The sequence below is a fragment of the Corvus cornix genome, chromosome 4A (assembly GCF_000738735.6).
Source record: "Corvus cornix cornix isolate S_Up_H32 chromosome 4A, ASM73873v5, whole genome shotgun sequence".
NCBI lineage: Eukaryota > Metazoa > Chordata > Aves > Passeriformes > Corvidae > Corvus > Corvus cornix.
Window position 1 is genome coordinate 2,490,779 of NC_047058.1, and position 15,192 is coordinate 2,505,970.

A 15,192-nucleotide genomic window follows, 5' to 3' on the forward strand; every position below is an offset into this window, starting at 1 on the left:
TAAGGAAGCAAAGGCTGATTTTCCACCAGCTCTGATCTGCTCATCACCGGAGCGCTGGATGCAGCACAAACAGGCCTCTCTCATGTAACAACCCTTTTAAACCAGGACTTCAAAACCAAGCAGAAAAACCCAGCAAAAGCAAAGGATTTCTTCAAAGTGGAGCAGATTAAGCAAACTCTGAGCAAGAAGGAATTATTTCGATACAGCAGCTGAAGACTTTTCCTTGCACAACACCAGAGGCTGGGGCTGTAACACTTTAGCTGAGCACTGGGTCAAATTAGGCCAGTCAGAACAGGTTATACTAAAACTCAGGGCTAAAACACACCAATAAATGACTGTAATTACCACAGCTGAGCAGTCTCGTGGCATCGGACCATGTGCATTTTTTTAGTTCATGGAAAATGCAAGGGGAAAATGCAAGTGTGAGCTCATTGCCATGAGGCTGGAGCAGGAACACTTCCCTCCGTCTGGGTGACTGGCCGGGACCAGCCCAGAACCACAGCCACAGCTCAGCTGATGGGTGGCAACACACTGAAATCATTTGCTTCTGTTTCTGAGCTAGGAATATTTATTTGCAAATCAATGAACCTGCTGGAAGCTTGGGGATTTAATCACAATTTTATGTCACTGCCTAAGTAGAAATTAGCAGTTTTGGAAAACCTAAGGATGACAGTTTATCTAAGTTTTTATCAAGTTCATATTCTAAAAAACCCAGGCATTAAAAAGCAAAGTGACATTTTACAACACACCAGAATGCTGTTCACATAATATCTTCCAAACCTAAACAGTTCCTCAAAATAATTCTCCAAATGGACAAAAGTACACAGCTGGGTGACCAGATTAAAGCTTTTCCTGGAACAGCAGAATGTGCTCAAAACCAACATGAACATCTTGCAAGTCTTTCAGGAGCACCAGAACTCCTCCCATGCAAACACTAAACTCTGCCTTCACTCCTGCAAGTAACTGGAGAGGACAAACCCAAGTGACACATCAGTGCTCACCCGAACACCACTTAGCAGAACTGAAAGCAACTGATTTCCATGAAAGACATTAATGCTGAAGTTCTTTAATAAAGGGCATGGAACAGCAGATTAAAAAAACTCATCTGAATTTATAAACTTGCATTTAACCTCCTTAAATGATTTTCCTCCTGAAACACCTGTACAGCTCCAGGGAATACAGCATGATTATCACTTTTTTCTTTATCTCTTGTACGAAATCCAACTGCTGATCATGTTTTGCTTTCCAACATTCCTCGCCAAGTTTTTGACAGATTCCTTTCTGCTCTTCCAGCAGATCAATTCCATGACCTGACCAGTTCCATGAGAAGGAACTCAGTTCCATGATTTCCAACTAAAACCAAAGGATCTGAGCAAGGCACTACCAGAATGCTGTCACCCACTCCAGCTGTTCTCTACACAGGAAATGCATTTGGCTAAAAACAGAATTTACTGTCTTTATCCAAAGCAAATTATGCAATTCTCCAAGTTTCTCCAAGAGAAAACTTCCAGCTAAGTGGGTGAAGGGAGGAGAAAGAGAAATGTGAAAATAGAGATAAGGCTGCCACCTTAAAAAATCAATAATGTTCCTGTGGAACCTGAAACTCTTCTTACCTCAAGAACTCAATCAATTCTTCCTTCCCTAATTCAATTTTTCCATTTGATAAGAAGTCATCCAGAAATTTCTTCCAGAAAAAAAAAGAGTCCTAAGTTTAGAAGTCTGTCAAATACATTAATTTCATCTTGAAGTGTTACTTAGAGACTTAATAAGAAAATAAACACTTCATAAAATCTGGGAGAAACCTAAATTCTGTGTAATTACCGTTGTCACTCTCCTGACTGGGAATTCCTCCTGGTGAGTGCTCCAGTGCCTGCTGCAGAGTGAGCAACGTGTGCTGTCCTCAAGCTTCTTTCTGCAGGCAAAAAACCCCACATTATCATGTTAGTGCCTTGGCAAACATGGAATCTGAAGGAAAACAAGGTGCAGAGAACACCAGAGATTCATGGAAAGAGCAGGAGCCAGGAGGGGACAGGCAGTGGGGAGTCCTTTGGATATAACTGTATTTACTTAGTTACCTACTCTACGTATCTGCTCTATCTGCTCTACTCCTCTATACGGCAATAAGGACAGAAAAATCAAACATACCAAAATTTAAACTGTCATGCACACGTTCACCCTCTGGTAAGGAACATGAAAAGACATAAATTGTACATAAAGATGGAAATACAATCCCAGTTTGCTGCTATGGGGCAGCACAGCTTTATTCTAGAAACTGCTTCTCTAAAGATGCTCCAGCAGAAGGACATGAACAGCTCCAGGAGACAGTTAAACCACTGAAGATGTATTTAATAATGTAAAAATCATCACCTTTCTCAAGCTGCATCCAGCACTAAAACACTTCCTAAAATATTCACACACTGAGCCCTCTTTTGGCTGTCCAAACATAGGAAATTTTTGCAGGGATCAGTCAATCCCCAATACTGTTTTGCACAGAATTATTAAGTTTGGAAAAGGTCTCCAAGATCACCAGTTCCGACCTGTGCCTGATCCCCACCTCATCACCAGCCCAGAGCACTGAGTGCCACATCCAGTCCTTCCTTGCACACCTCCAGGAGTGGCAACTCCAAACTGCCCTGGCCAGCTCCTGCCAATGCCTGGCCACCCCTTCCATGGAGAAATTCCTCCTGAATCTCTAAAGATAAGGCCCAGGCAGGTGCAGTGTGTTCTGCAGTTTTACTGGAACACCACAAGAAATCTCAGTCCTCAGTGGCTCCTGAGGCTGCCTGGAGAAGCTCCCACACAGCAATCCATTGTCCTTCTCACCAAAAAGGTGATACTGTCTTCAAGTCACACCGATGACATCACTTGAAGATGCTTCTGAAGTCTCAACCTAACAAATGTTCCTCCTGAACTACTTTAAATGATACACCGGAAAAATATCGAATATAAAGCATCAGGGCCCAGAGTGAATCTTGGGCAAAAGAAGGCATTTTCCACATCAATCAAGATCCTGGGAACAAGGGGAGATTTACATTAGGATTGAAAGGGCCGAAGGGCTGGGAGCCAGTGGTCTGTCTGTGCTGGTCAATACACAGAAAGGATTGTGTTAGCACCACTGAAAGAATAAATTATCGCTGCTTTTACAATAAGCTCTTCAAGAATGCAATAAAGAGTTCAGTGTGTGCTCCTCACTCAGGAATCCAAAACTTTTCAGTGAAGGTCTGGCTTGCAGCAAAGATAACAGCTGAAAACCAACCATCTTGACCTCGGGAAGCTTCATGACAATGTGCTAAAAAACAGGTGAAAAAATGCACAGGTTCCTGCTCCCACATCCCCCAGCCTCGAGCCCAGAGCCTTGAGCAACCCCAGGTTTAAATACTGAGAGTTCAGACCTGACGCTTTCAGACAGACCAAAATTAGAAGTGAGAAACGTCATTTTTTTCCTCAAGCCTCTTCCCTGTTGCAGGATTACTAATATTGAGGTTTTCTCATCTGCTTTCAGAGATAATTTTAAAATTCTTCTCCGAGTCAATGAAATCACGACAGGAAATTAAGAAAATATGGAACTAGGGAAGGAATTCTTACAATATTTCATACCCGCTCCTGACTTTGATGCACAATATTGTAGGAATGTCTTCCCAGTCACGTATTTTCTTCTAAATCTGACAAGTTTCCCAATTGTGGAAATAGCAAGTCACCAAATAAAAATGCCACTCTTTCAAGCTTAAAAGATAGATTTTAATTTGCATGAAATTCACCCAAGGCCAGGCAGAATGGGGGAGCAGAATGCTGGAATTTTTCCCGTCTGCACGGTCCACATGAAATCTTGGCTTTTTTAAGGACTCACCAAACCCTTCCTAAAAATAACCATAAAAGATGACAATTGTTGGCAGGGGTGGGACAAGCCCCACAGTTAACACAATGCCAATGCCAACCTCCAAAAATGCCAAACAAAAGGTCATGAAAAGAGTCATACAGAACATTTATATCCAGATTTGGTGTCAGTGCAACATCAAAGAGAGGTGCAGTTTGTGATCAAGGCTTGTGGCAGGAAATGGATTTGTGTAGACCAAGTTACCTTTATTCTCTCTAAAGGTGAATCCACCAGGAGCTATTGTTTTAAACCATTCTAACATCCAATTCCTCAAAACCACTGTAGGAAAATGAACTACCAAATCACCACCAAAAACCAGCTGTTCCAAGCAGGGAAAGTTGGTATTTGTGCACATCCCCAGCCCAAGGAGCTGAAATCATTCCACTGCATTGTCAAAGTGCTGCTTCATTCCAGCTAAAGCCAGGTTTTCCAAAAACTTGCTGCAACAATCCTGAGCTACAGCTGAGTGAATAACTTGTAAGAGCTTGCTCCAGGAGGTGTGTGAGCCATCAGTACCAGCTCTGTTTATCCACAGGCTGCTCCATGAAGAATCCCAAACTGAGATCTGGGATCCAGTTGAATTAGTTCAGCTCCATAGAAAATGAGATTTATTTGATCCTAGCTGAGAACAAATGATTCCCACACAACGAGAACGCTCCAAAACTTTCCAATATTTGGAAACAGGAAGGTAAAAAGCCCAAAAGGAGAGGAGAGTGTAATATCTGGCTGCTTTTCAACACCCATGATCACACACTGAGCCCTGAGAAAGTCAGTATCTTTCCCATTCTACCACCTTATCCTTTTTCACAAAATACATAAACCAAGGGAAGGAATGTGAATGTGGGAAGCAACTTGGGCTTTGCTTCTTACTCACAGAGATACTGAACCAAACACAAAGTACTTTCTTCTACACTGGATCTTAACTCCAAGGTCAATTCATTGGCTTAAAATACAGAGAGGATGCTTCCCTGGTTCAAATGCTAATCTGAGGCTCAGGAAATCTAGATTCAATTCCCTGCCTCACCACATACTTCCTGTGTGACCTTGGGCCATAAATATTTCGGTGCCTCAGTCTTTCCATCTGTGACTGAGATAGTATTTCCCTATTGAACTGAGTGTTGTAAAGATAAATACATTAGGAAAACATCAGGAATCGCAGGCCACAGCCATACGTGGAGCGGGCTGTTGGGGAATTTATCTGTGTGTCAATATTCCCAATCAGGCAGCAGGGAAAGCAAGGAAGGGCTGCCAGCGTGAAAAAATTTAACTAGCACAGGACAGAGGGAAGACGTAAAGTATCAGCAGAACGGAGAGAAACTGAAACCTCAATTATTAATTACAGAAGATGTCCATAATTCCAACCAAGTTTTGAAGAGAAACGAAACTCAGAAACCAGCTGGGCGAGCTGCTGGAGGGAGCAAATACACCTGCCAGCAATGCATTATTGCCCTGTTTTCGGAGATTTGCACAGGAACACCTCAGATTTGAGGTGGCAGAGGGGCTGCTGAGTCTGGGGGCAAAGAATTCCTGGAGACTGTCCCCGAAGGGAAGCACCCGCTGCTGAAGTCCCCAGCCCTTTGTGAGAGGCATAAATAGGAGTGGGCACAAAGTGGCCCCAGTGGGGGTCCGCACTGCTGCTGCCCCAAGGCGGGGGGGGGGGGGACACAGCGGGAAGGGGGAGGGCAAAAGATGGTCACCAGCCAGGCAGGGGCTGACAGGAGTGACCTCCCCCTGCCCCGAGCCCAGGAGGAGCCGGGGGAGGTGTCTGGGACCGGAGCTGCGGAGCAGCCAAGGGGAACAACTACAAGGCTACGTGGCATTCGCAGGCCAGCGGCTGCCGGGGAGGGAGCACGGGGGGGCGGCCAGGGGGGACCTGGGGGGGACGACTGCACATCGCAGCCCCTCCTGGCCTAGAAACAGGAGGATAAGGAGAGGAGAGGGAAAGGAGGAGACCGAGAATCTGTGCGCTGGGGAGCGGAGCGGGAACGAGCGGAGGGAAGCGCGACCCGCGGCGCGGGCTGGCATTAACCCCATCCGGGCAGGCTCAGCCGGGAGCCCCCGCCCAGGCCCCCCCAGCACCAGGGGTCCGGTTAGCAGCTGCTCCCCAGAACCCCTGTACCCCGCACCCGCCGGGGTCTCCTGGGGGGATGCCCGCGCCCCGCAGGGCAGCGCACCCGGACAGACCCCGGCCGTCTGTGCCGACACCCTGAGCCCTGCCTGCCCGGCAACCCATGCGCCTCGGGCACTCCAGCCCACCCCGGGCACCCCACCCCATCCCAGGCACTCCATCCTACCCCATCCTCGGTACCCCCATCCCACTACCACCACCACACCCCATCCCAGGCACACCCCATCCCACCACCAGCACCCCATCCCATCCCGGTCACCCCATCCTCCTCGCGGTACCACATCCCGCCCCATGTCCCGGGACATCGGATCCCCCTGGATCCCTGCCCCCACCTGCCCGTGCGCCACGTCCAGCCCCGAAACCTGCCTCATACTCGGGGCTGTCCCCCGCCTCAGAACACCCTTCCCGTCCCCGGGGTCCCGCCTGTCCCTCCAGCCGCCCCCGCCCGGCTCCGCGCCGCCTACCGCCCTCCGCTCCGCGGGGCTCCCGCTCCCGGCACTGCCCACCGCGCCCCGGCTGGGCACCGGCCGCTCTTCCGCCGCCCCGGGGAGCAGCGGGGACCGGGGAAGGGGCCCCGGAGAGCGGCCCCCGGCGGTGCCCGTGCGCTCCCCCCCGGCACTGACCGTGTGCCCCGCGGGCTCCGCCGCCTCAGCGCCCGCCGACCGCCCGCCGCCGCCATCATGGAATGCGCGCACCGCGCCTGCGCCGCCGCCGGCCGGGGGCGGGCGGGCGCGCCAACCACAGCCGGCGCGGATCCGCGGCTCCCGGACACTCGCCGCCGCCGAAAGCTGCGCGGGGGGGCGGCCCCGACGGGCCGGGGTGGTGGCAGCTGGGGGCGGGTGACCTGTCTGGGCACTGTCTGTGCCTCACGGACACCGCCCGTCCACCCCGGGCACTGCCCGTCGCTCCTGGGCACTGCCACCCCTGCACACTGTCCCCTGGTCACTGCCTGTCCCCCCTTGGGCAGTGTCACCCCCAGACACTGTCACCCACTAGTCAGCCCAGTGCTCCACCTGTGTCACCGAGCCGTGTTCTGGCCCCCTCGGGGGTCTCCAGTCTCCATCCCCCCCGTGCTACGACAAGGATGGGTGGGGGGTTCCACCTCCCAGCCTGGGGGGTCACGTGCCTGAACCCTAAAACTGTGTCATAACACAAAAAGCATCCATGGTGACAGCATGAAAGTGAGGGGATCACCCCGACTGAACCGGCAAAGAGAAGAAGGAGGAGATGTTTCATTGCTGGTTGTGCCAGGAGAGGTTTACTTGAATATTAGGGAAAAATTTATTTGCAGAAAACATTGTCAAGCACTGGCACAGGCTGTCCAGGGCATCATCCCACCCCAGAGGCACCATCCCTGGAGGGATTCAAGATCCCTGTGGATGTGGCACTTGGGGATGTTGGGTTAGTGGTGGCCTTGGCAGTGCTGGCGAATGGTTGCACTCAATGGTCTTGGGGGTCTTTTCCAACCTGAATATTCCTGTTATTCCATGATCCTGTGTATCCTGACAGGCAGCTCCATTCCCCTGTCCAGCCTCAGAGCATCCCGAGCCCTGCTCCAAAGAGGATCAAGGGCAAGGGCTGAAAAAACCCTCCTGGGCTGCAGAGCCCCTCTGGCACATCCATTTTTTCCCTGGCAATTAATGCATCAATAAATCTTACTCTCTTCACCTTATTTCCACCAAGCAGTTTACACCAATATATTGCCATTGATGTGTTTTTAAAAATGTGCCTCAAACTTGCTTAAAGCACCGATTTCAGGGATATTTTGTGTGGAATTCAGCTCCATGTGGATGTAAAATAAATGTGACAGCTGTGCTTTTGTACAAGCCCCACATAAACCGTGGATCACAGCAGACAAAGGTCACACTTGACATTTATATGCAATATAATAAATGTGTATGTGTGTATATATATCCATATAATAGACATAGAAAGACTAACCTTTTAAAATGAATGGGCTTGTGTTTACCCCTGGATTGATCTTAGATGTGTTCATAATGAATGTAGAAAATTTTATGACAAATAGAAGAAATTGCCCCTTAATGAATTTCTCTCTGGAGACTGGTGGAAGGGGTTGGTTTGCCATAATGAACACCCTGTGCTGGACAGGACTAAAATAAGTTCCCATCCATCTTTTTCAACAAGCAGGCCCTGGTAAGAAAGGCCAGAAGTGCTGGTGGCTGCTGAATTTTTAAGCAATTAATAGTTTACCTTGTTAAATAAAGGCCAAAAAGCTCTCAGAATAAGTTTACCATTTATTTTACTCATATCGACCCATAAAATGATGCATATATTCCCTGCTAATTGAGAGCAAACTGCGAAAGAACATAAAATCTGTTGCATCTGAAAAGCAAAATTTTGTAGCTGAATCCATGGCCAATTCCAGGTGGAAAAGGCAGGAGAAACCTTTTCCTCCTAAGAAGATAATGGGTAAAAAATCTCTGCACTGAAATTTCCTCTTCTTTCTGCCCCTTCCACAAGTTTTCCAGCACACGTGTGACTCCTGGCCTGATTCTTTGCCCTGTGGAACAGTGTGGATCAGCACATCCCATGTTTTATTCTGGTTGATAAGAATGTATAAATTTGCCTGTAAAATAGATTGAAACCTTCAGACAAGGATTTAGGGGAAAAATAATCTGCTCCTTTGTTTTGAGTCTCACCATGCTTTTGTCCCTGATATTAAACTCTTACTTTCACCGGTGATCCCAAATGGAATTCTTTAATTCCAGCTCCCATTTAAGTCTGGAAACACCTCAGGAAACGTGGAAGACCAGGTCAGCACAGGACCCGGTGAGTGCAGGCCTGCTTTAGGAACAAAAAGTTGGTTAATAATTTCACCTTTGAGAGAATTCCTGGAATCTTCAGCACTGCATCTCAGGAATCTTAGAACTCCACAGGCTCTACCTAATCTGCAGTGCCCTGAGGATTTCATTCTGAAGTGAAATATTTGGGCTTAATTTTTGGGAGATCTCCTGAAAGAGACCCACCAGATGGGATTTGGAAATCTGAAACGCTTTGCACCAAATGAACTTTGCTGCTGCAAGCAGAACTTCAAGGACTGTTTTGACTTCCCAGGCTCGGTATTTATCCATTGCCAGCTAAACCTTACATGTTGTGACTGGTGGTGGTTGTGATCCCCTGTGGTGATGTCCTGTGCCTGATATCCAGAATAAAGGAGGTCCTTGGGAGGGAATGCTGAGCATTCTTTGCTCTGAAAGCTCCTGGACCCCCCAGCTTTGATAAGGACAAGAATCCCTTTGTAGGTAATAACACAGTGCAGAAAAATCCTTTTCCCCCAGCCTTTCCTTGAATCAAATTTTCCCCCTTCCATTTCCATTTAAAATGGCTCTTATATCCTAACAAGGTGCTCACTGGTCATTCCAGCAAAGCGGTGCAAAAACTTCTGGAGTTGGAGCTCGTTTCCAGTGAGCCTCGGGATGAAAGGTCTCAAAGCTGCGCACGCCCCACAGGCTCCAGGGCTCCTTTAAAACTCCAACTGCTCCAAGTGCGACAACGATTCCCACACCATGGAAAAGAAATGACCCAAAGTTTGCTGCCTACACCCAGACTGCCACGGGATGACAGTGGAGGAAAGCTGTTTTTTTACAGCTGGAACTGGAAAGGGAGGCGAGGCTGGAGGCAGAGGCGGGATGTTCCAGACGGAAAAGCCGCACGAGAGGAAATATTTGGCGTGAGGAGCACAGAGACCAAACTGCCTGGGAGGAAGGCTCTGATTAAATGGGTCAGGAATTACATGGAACAAGGCTGAGGGCATCTTTAACTTTATTTTGAATTTCCTGGAGAGCCACAAGGACCGTGTGAGGACAGCAGGTTCCACACACAGAGGCAGCAACGGGATTGGGAAAAGTTGGATTTTGAGGAAATTTTTGCCCAGACTGTCCTTTAGTCTGGAGAGGAAGAGGGCATCCAGTCGAGGGTGGATCCAGGCCTGGGAAGGAGGAATTAAAAATAGCAGAATATAAGATCAGAGAACACTCGGTGAAAAGAAAGGGAAAGAGAAAAGAAATGGGAAGTGGAAATGAGTCAGGAGGGAGGAAAGAGAGGACAAATGGGAAGAAATCTGGGCTTATAAAGGAAGGGCCGGCTCTGAAATGGAAAAGGGGAATTAAGGAGAATCTGTCTTTACAAAACAATGGCAAGAAGCAGTGCCAAAAACATGCTCATTCTTCCACTAGAAAATTTGGAATTGCAATTTCATTTTTTTAATTTGCTGATTCAACTGCTCTAGGTGAGTTAATACAAATAAACGGGCAAGGGGAAAGAAAAATATTAAAGAAGTGGAAAAGAAAAGCCTTTGACAGAGAGGGGAGAAAAGAAAGATAAGAGGAATATTGCAACTACAACATATCCCAGTCTGAACGTGGGTTGGGGAGCTTGAACAACAAAAACCTGGATGCACACCCCCCCTCCACGCCAACACCCCACTTATCAGGGGGATTAGCAGCCGTCCTGGAGTTTGAGTTCCAGCCCATAATAAAAATGTTTATTTTTCCATCCTTGGACTACAATAATAACCATGCTGGTTATTTGAACTCGTGTCTAGCAAAGCCTCCCCTCGCCTGCCTTCGCTGGGAGCTGCGAGCGCAGCCTCAGAACACATTCCCTCGATTTTCCCTGGCTACACACAAACTCCTGCTGTGTGCTCTCCAGGAGGGAGCGGGGCAGGGCAGCCTGGCAAACAAACTTCCCTCAAGCAGCACTTTGCTGGGAGCTGCGCTGGCATCTGCAGGAGCAAACAGCGATGCTGGAGCAGATTTTCCACCCCTGTGTGCTGGCACCGCACCTTCCACACCCCGAGTGTTTTCTCCGGGGGGGATCTGCTCCACAGGGAGCAAACCAGCACTGTGGGCTGTGCGTTTGGGAAGCAGCACAATGGGAAAAGCCTGAAGGGCACTGGGAGAGGGGGTTTTCCTCAAAGGTCGCCAGGACATGCCTTCTCCTCTGCAGGTGCCCTCATCCCTGTTCCTCGGAATCGCAGACTCCTGGGATGGTTTGGTAGGGCGGGACCTTAAAACCCATCCAGTTCCTGCCATTGGCAGAGACACCTTCAACTACCCCAGGTTGTTCCAAGCCCCATCCAGCTGCTGTTTCTTTGCTGTTGAACCACAGAAGCAAATCAACAGCAGCAGCAATGATTTAAGGCTATTAGACACTCACTGGACAAGCAGGTGACACTGGCACAGGGTGGTGCCGGCACCCATGACCGGTTTTGTCCTCTGTGTCACGAAAATTGATGTCATTTTAATTGAAGAAATTACACCGAGTTTGGAGATTTTCTTCTGGGTTCAGTAATATGGCCAGGACTCTCTGCCCTCGCAGTGGTTTTCAGCCCTGGTTCAGTTCTGGTGGTGCCTTACAGCAAAACAAAAGGTGTATTAAGAAGAAAATACAGGTGCTTGGCATCAGTATGGACAGGCTAGAATGGCCTGGCGGGGGATGGAGGTGGACACCACGTTTTGCTGTCTGTGCTTCTTTCTCCAAGCAGGACCCAGAACCGCCCGAGAACCCTGACTCCACACCAGGAACTCCTGGCACGGACCTTCTCCCATAAAACCCCACTGAACATCAGCCCTGAATCTACAAACCTGTTGGCACAAAGTCACCATAAAAACCAAACCAAGAGCCCCGCGCAGCCCACAACAAACGCTGCTGGTATTTATGGCTGCTGGAGGTGGCGAGGGATGAAGTTCAGTGCTGGGGAACACCTGGTTTATGATTCCTTCACTCTTTATGTGGCAGAGCCCACAAGCAAACACTCCATGTCCTGACCTCGAGCTGCTCCCACACCTCCCTCTGCCCCATCCTGCAGGTTGGAAGCACAGCAGGGGCTGTTTGGAAAAGGGAATTAAACCCTGGCCCACTGAAGATCTTTCTGTGAGCAGGGAGGAAAAGCTGAGCTCACCCTCGTCCCTCTCCTGTGCAGGAGGGAGGGTGGAGCCCCCACCTTGCCACTGGATACCTGTAAATGGTAAAAACCTAGAGTAGGGAGGTTGTTCCTCACTTCTCTCAGCCCCAGTCTGGAGCTGCTGTCACATGAGGAGAAGGCTGTGGAACACCTGCCTGGTCTCTCCCACACACCTTTCCTACTTTCTGCAAGGTCTTTCTGCTCCGTTTCTCCTCAATTTATCCAGCAAAGGCCCCGATAGGAATCAAACATCTCATTTCAGTCCAGTTCCAAACACTGGCTGTGTTTACCCATAGTTCTAGAACTCTTGCCCCAAGCCAAGAAGCAAACAAGAAAGACAAAAAAAACCCAAATCCAAACAGGCTGAAGAACTCTGTGCCTCAAGAAAGCGTTGGGAACGGGCAGGTCCAAGCAGAGGCCTTGGGAAGCAACGTGGCACCTGCTGGGGCTTCTGCTCCAGAGCAGAACGTTCTGCTGGGGAAAACAGGATCTCCTGTGGGATGGAGCCCATCCTGCCTCGCTCCCTGGTGTTGCAACACCCCCAGAGCACAGGGAAGAGGCAGCAGCCATGGCAGCAGCGGGATGGCTCAGGAGCAGGAGCAGAGTTGCTCCCGGGTGGATACAGGGACAGTGCTCCAGCTGACCCAGCCACAGGGACACCAGGGCTGGGTCAGGCCTGCTTACCTGGGAATGTGCTCACAGTTCCGAGTAACTGGAGCCTCAGAAACCAAAACAACCATCATTTAAATACGTTAGAGCTGGAGGATCCTCATCCTCGCTCTGGTGATGAAAGGAGAAAGCCAAAATAAGTTCATTTATAAGGCTCTTATAAATCAGAGTAAAGCTGTTTAACAAACCATCTCTGATGCGCTTTCCTGCTGCTCTGCATGAAGAGAATGTTTCCAGGATGCTACAGAAGCACCTGAATCCTCTGTTTTTATCCCAAACAGGGGATTTCACTCCCTGGGTTGGGCAGGGGCTCGTTTCCCTGCATGGAATTCAGCTGTGAGAGGTCTTTGGCGAGCAGAACAGGCACCAGAGCCAATGTCTGGAGAACAGAGAGGAGGGGAAGGGCAAAAAAAAAAAAAAAAAAAAAGGAAAGAAAAGAAAACAAGCAGAATAAATCTGAATTGTAACAAAAATTACAGCCTGTATTGAAATCTCCACATTTGGAATTGATTTTTTCCATCAGACAAAAGGCTGAGGGTTCAGTTGTTGAAACCCTGATCTCTTCTTTAACTTGTTCTGAAGGGCACATCCAGGGGAGCTGCAGGTGAGCCCTCAGCAGTGGAGGACTGATACAACCTGAAGTGTTCCTGTGTCAGGTGCAATGTGATGCTCCTCCCTTTGTTTGGGCTGTTTCCTTCCTGCTGAGCACATGGAGCAGCTTTCCTACCTTTCCACAGGTTCACTTGTTTTTCTGGTTGCTGCCCTTGTTTTAACTCCCCCCACCTGACTTTTAGGGAGTGAAAACCCATTTCCCACCACACTGGCAGCAAAATTTCCCTCAGCTCTGTGCATGGAAGGTTTGATGTCCATCCCTGGGCCGAGAGTGCTGGAAGCTGCGGCACCTTTGGGAAAAGCTGCCCATGCTCCATGATCTGCCTGCTCCCTGTCCACATGGGACTTCAATTGTTTCACTCCAGTTCTCCATTGTCTCTCTTCAGAGCTCTATTTCTTTCCTATCTGGCATTTTCCTCCCTGTCCCCAAACAACCTCTTTTACTTGCTCTCTCCTACAATAACCCCATTCCTCATGATTGTTTCCATTCCCTTTTTTTTGTTTTATTTTTTATTTTTCACTTGATGGAGGCCTGGGGGCCCCTGCTCTGCACTGGGTGCTCCTCTTCCAGCCACAAAGACGTTGGAGCTGGAGCACCATCGGATCGGTGTCCTCAGCACTGCAGAAGGGACTCTCCCCACTCCAACAAGCATTTTATATCTGATCTATATCAGTGCAGAGCCATGAATCAGGTCTGGGATGCAAATAAGAAGCAGCCATATGGCATGAGGCAGTTGGGAGCACTTCAGGCTAAGAGGAAAAAAAAAAAACAACCCACCCAGCAAAAGACAGAGATGCAGCTGTGAAGAATTCAAATATTGGCTCCTCCAGGAAACCTCCACGTTGTCTCCATTACTCAAACCTACTTATTTGTTTGGGGCTAATCATCTCCAGTTTGAGATTGGCATGGATCTGGTTTCCCACCCTCAGAGGGAAGGTCCAAGCACTGATATTCCATGTGAGGTGGTGGCACGAGGAGCATTTCTCAGCTGGCAGAGCAGATCTCCAGGAGACAACCTGTGAGTAGAATTATCGAGGACACTTTAGGAGAGAAAGCAGAAAAAAAACCCACACTGGCCCCTTCCCATCTTCCCCATCTTCTCTTGCTATGAAAAATCCTCCTCGCTGCCTTCCCTGCTGCTGTGCCTGGTGCTGGAGGCTGCTGGGAGCGGGGAGCTTGGGAAGCCCTTCCAAAGGCTCTGCTCCAGGAGCGCTGGCTTTGCCATTCCCCTGCTCTGGAGAAGGGACTTGGTGGCTCCAGAGGCTGCAAATGGGACTGGAGCAGCTGCCAGCTGGGGTCATCCATGGGGATGGATGTGGGGATTGTCTGTGATGCTCCAGCAGTGAATTTTCCAATCATCTGTGAGAAAAGCAGAAGGAATAAAGGGAGGTGGAAGCGGAGTATGGAGCTGTGACATTTCCTGGGATGTGCCTTGAAGCTGTCTCTGCAGGGCAGTGCTCCTGGCCACCACCCCTGGTGCTCATCCTGAGCTGGTGGTGAGCTCAGGATGAACTTTCCAGCTGGACAAGGTGGTGGAGAGTGGCCTGGTGCTCCAGCATCAACCCCTGCCCCTCTGCTTCACTTGCACACCAGGAATAAGTCACTTCCCAGGGCACTCAGGAGTCCCGACTTGTTAGGGGTGAGATAATGGGTGAGATAAGCACAACAGGAGGAGGGCAAATTTGTGTGGGGGGTGAGAACTCCTGTGTGCCAGGAAGGGATTTGGGACCTCTGATCCCAGAGTTCCTCTGCCTTGGCAAGGGATGAGGTGGCTTCCAGCAGTGGCATTGCCCCATTCCCACCTCCTGAGACAATGTGTTTGAACCACCTCGTGCAGTAAAAAGCTTGGAATGACTCTCTTTGATCTTTTCCATGCTCAACATTTCTACTGGAGCCAGGGGAAAGCCTCCAAACATGGAATATTTGTACCTGGGAATGGTCTCCTGTGACCGGTCACCCTGGAGAGCCACCAAATCCTTCCC

The 15,192-nt window shown here is 49.2% G+C and overlaps 1 protein-coding gene across 3 annotated transcripts in view; it reads right to left on the reverse strand.

Annotated features, from left to right (window-relative positions):
• Positions 1–6,700, reverse strand: part of LOC104691348 (fibronectin type-III domain-containing protein 3a-like) — a 39,028-nt gene extending 32,328 nt beyond the window's left edge. Inside the window, exons 1-2 of one of the 3 annotated variants that reach the window (XM_039571979.1) lie at positions 6,626–6,700; positions 1,822–1,912 (exon numbers count right to left, since the gene is read on the reverse strand). The gene's annotated coding sequence lies outside the window, so the exon portion shown is untranslated. Of the gene's footprint in view, positions 1–1,821; positions 1,913–6,466; positions 6,582–6,625 lie in introns of those variants that run through there. The other 2 variants (XM_039571980.1, XM_039571981.1) reach the window with 2 other exon arrangements.
• Positions 6,701–15,192: the final 8,492 nt, after the last annotated feature.